This window comes from Mus caroli, chromosome 12 (genome assembly GCF_900094665.2).
Source record: "Mus caroli chromosome 12, CAROLI_EIJ_v1.1, whole genome shotgun sequence".
In the NCBI taxonomy this organism is placed as follows: domain Eukaryota; kingdom Metazoa; phylum Chordata; class Mammalia; order Rodentia; family Muridae; genus Mus; species Mus caroli.
Window position 1 is genome coordinate 75,428,376 of NC_034581.1, and position 7,695 is coordinate 75,436,070.

Consider the following 7,695-nt stretch of genomic DNA (forward strand, 5'->3'; position numbering starts at 1 on the left):
CTCTCTTTCTCTCCCCCCCCCCCCCCCACTTCTCTCTCAGGACTGACTACCTTATTCCAAGCATATTGGAAGGCGCATAAGGTCTGTTTCTTGTGAGTGGGTTTTGACACCCGAGTCTTTTGGGGACAGTCTTAGTAGTTTTTGAAAGTTTCCTTATTATCTAGTACCATTAAATATTTCAGAGTTGTTTTTTTTTTTAATTTCCTGCCTCAGAATTACTTCTAATGGGAATGGTATTTGGAGATCTTATTCTGGAGATCTCAGCTCACTGCTGTTGAATGAGTGATTATTGCTTCATCTTGTGTCGACAGAGCTAGGACTCATAACCTCTGCAAGAGCAGCCAGTGTTCTTAACCCTGGAGCCATCTCTTCAGCCTTCACTATTACTTATAACCATTATTTGGTCTTTTTTTTTTTTTTTAAAGAGAACAAATTCATTTTTATTTTATTTGTAAGACTGTTTGCCTGCTTGTCTTTGTACCACATGCCTGCAGTTCCCCTGGAGGCCAGAGGAGGGTGTCAGATCATCTGCAACTGGAGTTATAGATGGTTGTGAGCTGTGGTGGGAGTGCTGGGAACTGAACTCAGGACCTTCAGAAGAGTAGTCAGTGCTCTTAACCGCTGAGCCATCTCTCCAGTGCCATCATTTGTTCTAAAGTTTATAGTTGAATTTTGCTTTTGCTACCAGTATTTATGTAGCTATCTTCCCAGTTATATTTATTTTCTGAAACTAGCCTTCTAGTATATTCTGTAGGAAGGGAATCGTAGCAAACATTTCTGAGTTCTTGAGCGTTAATAAAGGTTTCTCTGTGGCCTTCTAACCTGAAGTACAATTTAGCTGGGGGCATAAAATCTATAGCTCACATGTTCTTGTGTGTTTTGGTATAAATCACTGCCATTAACAGGTCTTATTTTCTTTCTTTTATAAGTATTATAGTTTTTCTGCTCAGATAGTCTAAGTCCAACTGCACTGGTTGGGGCTTTTTTTTTTTTTTTTTGTCATCAACTTGCCATAACCTAGAGCCATCTGAGAAGTGGGGAGCCACAGGCAAAGAATTGCCTTGATCCTATTGGCTCACAGTCATGTCTGTGAGGAACTGGTTTGACTGATGATTAATCTTGGAGGGCCCAGCCCACTGTAGTGTCATCATCCCTAGGCAGGTGGTCCTTGTGTATACAGGAAAGCCAGCTGATCATGACCCAGTAGGAGCAAGCCAGTAGGTAGTAGCTACTGGTCTATGTTTTAATTTCTGCCTTGACTTCCCTACATGACTGACTGTGTGACGTAACTGTAAGCTGAAATAAACTCTTTCCTCTGCAGCTTGCTTTTGATCATCATGTTTATCACAACAATAGAAAGCAAAGTAGGACACCAACTACCCCACCCTCACTCCATGTGTGTATGTGTGTGTGTGTGTGTGTGTGTGAACACCAGAGATTGAACCAGGGCTTTGTACACCCTAGGGAAATACTCAGCCACTCTATCACTGAGTTATATTGATGGCTTTCTTCTACTTTTAATTTTTGAGATAGAGCGTCAAAAGTTGCTCAGTTTGGCCTTGAATGCTCTCTCTCACGCTAGGCAGGCCTTAAACTTGTGACCCTCCTGTAACTGGGAGTACATGGTTGTACCACCAATCCTGGCATATATTCTTCTCTTTTGAGGATAGGACATCTACATAAGTTATTTTGCATTCTTCTGCATGGGAGAATTTCTGTTTCCTTTCTCATTTGTATCCTTTATTTTTGTCATTTATTCAAACCTGTGTAGAATCCTGACTATTTACATTTTCAGTTACTACAATTCCTCTTTATTTTGTCACTCACGTTGTTCCAGGTTGGGATGTTGGGAGCTCTTTCAGTTGGCTCTTGGGTTCCTTTGATCTGTGCCCGTCACTGTGCTTATGAATAGCTCTTCCTCACTTTCTGACCTCCCCATTCTCCCTGGGTACCACTTCTTTCCTGCTTCACTTCCTGCCTGGACTTTATAGCCAAGAATTCCCTGTGTATTCTGGTCTTTCCACTCTTTGAACAATGGGTGTCATAATCTTGGCTCATTTTGACTTGGTTCTTGTTCAGAGAGTTGGTGAAGCTCTCCGTGTGTCTTTGCAAGCTCTGTGATGAGTTTCTCTGTGATGGCTGTTCCCTGCTGTGGCCTTATTCTCAGCCCCACTTCCTATATCCTTGGCAAGGGCCATGGCTTCCCACTTCACCAAGAAAATGGAGAGCAACAGGGACTCAGTTTCTAACGTCCTTCCTTGGAATTCCCAGTGGAATCGCCTATCCTACCTACTTACCCACTCTCAGTGCCCTCTCCTCTCGCTCTCCTTTTTTTTTTTTTTTTTGGTTTTTTGAGACAGGGTTTCTCGTGTAGCCCTGGCTGTCCTGGAACTCACTCTGTAGACCAGGCTGGCTTCCAACTCAGAAATCCACCTGCCTCTGCCTCCCAAGTGCTGGGATTAAAGGCGTGTGCCACCATGCCCGGCTTGCTCTCCTTTTTTTCTTGCTCCCCCACCTACGGGCCAATCTCCCATTAGGTCAAATCATCAGGAGGTTGGTTCCTCTTAGTGCCTCTAGAATTTGTTCCGTCAATGGTCTAGTTCTGCATCCCCCTTCAACACTGTTTCCGGTGAGCAGAGGCAGGTTTCTCGGACCTCTCTGTTCCTGATTCCCTGGTAGAGCTATGTTCAGTCTTCCTGCCGAGTTCCACAGCTTATATTCAGCCACTTCCTGGAAGCCTCCCGGAGCCTCAAGCCAGCAGGCCAGAGATGAAGCTTTTCTTCTGCTCTGCAGCAGACCCTGCCCTTCCCTGCTTTGCTAGTCCCAACTCTAGAGCTGCCACCTTTGGTGCCCAGACTGACAGAACATGTCAGCTTACTCTCTCCAGTTTCTTTCTTGCATATGTAGTTGGTGACTCCACCCTGCCCATGCAAATCCACCTCTTTCCCTGCCCTCCCTGCTTCCTTTGGGTCTACCCGGGTCCCCGACATTGGAAGGGTTGTATTTGACTCCTCTTTATTCTGTTGTTCTCTGGACCCTCACACTTCTTTAATCCAAAGTTCCACAGTTTTCCTTCTAGACTACAGCTGTCAAGATCTTTTCCTGGGAAAGTCTCAGAGTGGCATCTAAACCTGGCCTATGTTCTCCAGGCTGGTACATTGGACCCATCTGAGAAACCTGTTAAAAAGCACATACCTAAGATGGCCTCAGAACCAGGGCATCTGGGTTTTGAATATACTCCAGACGCTTAGTTTCCATGGACTCATGGCTACTAGATTATCAAGTCCACGTAGAACTCTACAAGGACCAACCCCTGCTTCTTGTCCCCTGAAGATGCCTGGCCCTTTGCTGCCTGTTCCGAGTCATCTGCCTGGCTCAGAGAAACTGAGACCCAGAAAGGTTAGACACACATTAACATCCCTGAGGTAAAAAAGGGGCAGAGCCGGAATCAAGCTCAGGAGTATCTGATGTGGGCATCTTAACTCCTAAGCAGTGTCCCATGCTGATTTTAGAGATTGATACCTCCATAACTAGCCAAGGCCCTGTGCCACTTCCACTGTCTAAGCCAGAGTTTCAGCTCTGTCCCCTTGTGCAGAGTCTTCTCACCATGGAGTCCCTCGGTTTCTTTTATCTTCAATTTAAATGAATGTCTTCTCTTTCTACCAGCCCATGGACCAGGCCATTTGCCTCTTGTCCACCTCCTGCTACCAAGCTGCAGAGGTGCCCAGTAATGAAACATGAAGTGGAAAGAGAGGGAGAGGAGGAGGCAGAATCAGGGCGGAGAGGGATGGAGCGTGAGCAAAGGGGGCAGAGCCACAAACTTTAATTTAATCACAGGGCCCCATGCTCAATTTAGCAGACACAAGGTCTCCGAGGGGGTCCCAGTGTGGTGGTGGGACAATCAGTTCTGCAGTTCCTTAGAGAGCATTAATTGCGAATGACAATGTGTAAACGGGGAAGAATGGAGTGTGCAGGTGTGAGTGGCTGGGGCCAGCCTGGGCTGTTTTCACATGAGCCAGTGCGCTTCAGATCCACTGTGGTCCAGACCGGAACAGAGGCGGCAGTCGGGGAGCTATTGAGGTGTTGGACCTTGGTGTGCAGAGGGCTCCTGGGAACAGTGGGGAAGAGCCAGAGGGCCCAGGAGGTGGACTGTGGGACACCGTCCATGCCTGCTTGTGGGGCTGTGGTAGGCAGCCTATTTTGGTTGAATGGGGCTTACTATGGCGACCCAGTAGAGAACTCTACAAGGGATGGAAAAGCAAGTCACGTTCCAAGACACAGGTGCCTGACACCACAGAGCACCCAACTCCATAATTCTGTGGTTATAAGTCACACAATGTTCCAAGCTGCTGGCATTCTGGCTAGACTCCACCCCCACAGTTACCTGACTATAGCCAGGTATGCTCCTCCCCATAGTTACCTGGCAACAGTTAGATAGCCCAGCCCACTATAAAAGAGACTGCTTGGCCCCTCTTCCCTCTCTTTAAGCTCTCACCTTTCTTACTCTCTAGCCTTCCTTCTCTCTCTCTCTCTCTCTCTCTCTCTCTCTCTCTCTCTCTCTCTCTCTCTCTCCCACCCCCCACGTGGCTATGGCCGGCCTTTCTCTACCTTCTCTCCTTCCCCCTGCCTTTCTACAATAAAGCTCTAAAACCATAGACTGTCTTTGCTCATCAAGCCCCACCGTGCCTAGGACTGCCCCTTGTCCACTACCCGCCATGCTGGGGTCAGTGACTTCACACAGCCAGATACCTACCCAGGGCTGCGTGGAAAGTGTGTGACAGTCCTTCCTTGTCTGCCCGCCCAGAGCACCGAAACTCTGGTGTGACGCGGTTTTCTTCCACTCCCCTCTTTCCCCCACACCCACGGCTCCGCATCTGCTTGCCCTCTTGTACCCCCACGCACTTTATATGCATGTGTGTGTTGTCTGCTGTGTCTGACTTACCCGTGTCAAGTCACGGGGTTGCTAAAAGTCAAGGCTATGTAGACTTAAAGACAAATGAAGCTATCAGGTAGAGAGCATGGAGATCTAGCCGGGTCTGCTATCCACGTGGGCAAAGAAAAACCAATGGATTGTGGGAGCTGAAGGGACTTCCCACTGTTCTTCCTCAAGGGACCACGGATATGCTGGAGGAAGGCAGAAAGCCCTGCGACCCGCAGCTTAATGTGGGAGAGAGATCAATGCTGCAGAGTTGGAGAGTTGCTGAGGGACAAGTCTGGAGAAACCTAGATATTTGAGCATCTTTCAGGATGAGCAGCTCAGAGCTCCTTTTCAAAGCCCTCTCTATGTAGAAATAAAAATAAATAAATCAAAACTGAGGCTCAGAATGTGTGGAAGTGAAGTGAACCCCTTATTTGGTGTAGGTTTCACACAGAGTACTACTCAACTGAAATAGAAAATAAGGAATGTAAAAAGCTTTTTCCTGCAGATCCTAGGGGTTGTGGATGCTGTTAACTGTCTTCTTTTAAACAATTATTACTTTTTATTATTTTGTGTGTATATCTTGCTTACATGCATATCTGTGTAGTACCTGCATGCCTGGTGCCCAGGGAGGCCAGAAGAGGGCACTGGATGGGTATGAGCCGTCATGTGGGTGACGGGGATCACAGCCTACACTTCCATAAAGCTCTACTTTGGCTTCTTAGTTTCTGTTGACATCTCAGTCCTGTTGTTACTCTCTGGGGACAAAGGCAATGTGTCCCGTCTCACAAACCTATAGCGAACTGAGCCCCAAGGAAGTGCAGGAGTTGAGGGCAGTAGAGGACAGGGCTGATTGCCAATGGACTTGACATTCAGAGGGGTGACATCAGTCACTGTGCCATGGCTCAGAGAATGGAGCAAGGCAGGAAGGCTTGAAGGAGTTTCGGAGAAGTCAGGCAAGGAGAGGGAGGAGTTTTGCCCTCAGACTGGCCGTGGCTTGTAAGGAAGAGGTTTTGGACCTCAGGGTTGGGTTTTGGACCTCTGAGGGCTGGATGGTGAGAGCCACCTCTGCACTCCCAGCAGAGGATGCAGATTGAGAATCAGACACACAGAAGATAATAATGAGTTGGCTTATGGACACCTTTCTGACGATGACTGAGAACCCAAGGTTGGAACCGTAAAGTGCAGAGGCTACTGGCAGACTCAGGAGATGCCCTGGAAGAGCATGCCCATGGCATGCCATGGGATTCATGTCAGGTCATCATGTCTGCTTTTAGCCTTATGTGGTGGGGAGTGTCCCAGAAGTGGTCTCCTGCCTGGCGAATCCAAGCTCACTCTGAACACTAGCTCAGAAGGGGAAGAAACTCAACTCCTGACCAAGACACAGGCGCCATTTAAATGGCTTATAAATCTGTGTTTCTTCCGCTTAGCCTATTCAGTCCTTTCCCTAGGTCCTTTTCATTTTATTCTTTTTTTTTTTTTTGACAGTCTCAAGTTTTTATTCAGTGGGTCTCTGTGTCTAGAAGAAGGTGTTGGACCTCTTGGTGGTGAAGCGTGGCTTGTGCTGGCGCTGCAACACACGGTGGGGCAGTGGGAATTTGATCTTGGAGTCGTGGAACTGCTTGACAGCTGGCCCGCGGCACTTGCCAGCTGCAATCTCTTCCACCTTCATGATCTGGATGGAGTGGGCACGGGCACGGTGTCGGGCACCCATGTCTCGGTAGCACTGTGTGACTGCACCAGCAGTGGTCAGGTCCCTGTACTCCCGGTACATGTTGTGTGTGCCACTGCGGGAGTCATAGCGCAGCCAGATACCAGGGGTGACTTCTCAAACACCTGTCCGCAGTACACAATCTCCCCGGATGACTTCTTCATCTTCTTCAGCTGCGACACAAAGTACCAGAAGCGGGATTTGGCCACCACATGGTTGGGTGCAAAGATTCGCATACGGTACAGTGGTGGTGTGTGGCATTTTGGGGTTGGCAACCAGCGCCCCACCACCTTGTATTCCCGAAGCGTGCCCGAGGCCTTCATGGCACTGCGTGCTCGTTCACCGCCAGTCACAAAAGGAAGTCATTTTATTCTTTTACAGGAAGATTACTTCTTTTTTTCCCCTTCTGTAGAGCCCATGCAAAGTTAGAAACTTAGGTGACTAGCCAGGTGTGGTGGCACATACTGATGCTAGCACTCGGAGTCAAAGGCAGGTAGATCACTGTGAGTTTAAAGCCAGCCTGGTCTACATCATGAATTCTAGGCCAGCCAGGGCTACTCAGTGTGACTCTATCTCAAAATAAAGAAGACAAAAAAATCCAAAATATTGAAGTTGGCATCTGACATCTGTTATTTTGACCACTGTATTAGCTTTAGGTAACAGCCCTCAAGTTTTGTGTACATCTCCCTGTTCCTGTCATAATCAGCCTCTATCTCACAGCTGCAGCAAACAACAAATGCAGGCCAGTTGGGACTTTTAGTTCCTTGAGGCCCAGTGACTGAAAATGTGCTCAGCCAGGAAGAGCAAGGCACAAGGACTCTGGGGAAATGATTGCTTTGATCGATAGATCTCTAACCAGAGAGGATCCTGTGGTGGTACCTGTGGTAAACGTGGCCACCATACTCTGTCATAATAATTGCCTTGGGTAAAGGAAGGGTCAGAAAGATGAGGACATTACTTGAGTTCTGAGTTAACTGAAAACACCCAGCTTTTTTCTCTTCTCTTAAAAATAAAGAGATGTATTTATTCATTTTAAATTGTGTGTGTGTGTGTGCATTTGCTCACA

General features: G+C 47.7%; 1 pseudogene; it reads right to left on the minus strand.

The window, feature by feature from the left end:
- Positions 1 to 6,411: 6,411 nt before the first annotated feature.
- On the minus strand, positions 6,412 to 6,986 carry LOC110307252 (annotated as a pseudogene).
- Between the last annotated feature and the right edge of the window lie 709 nt (positions 6,987 to 7,695).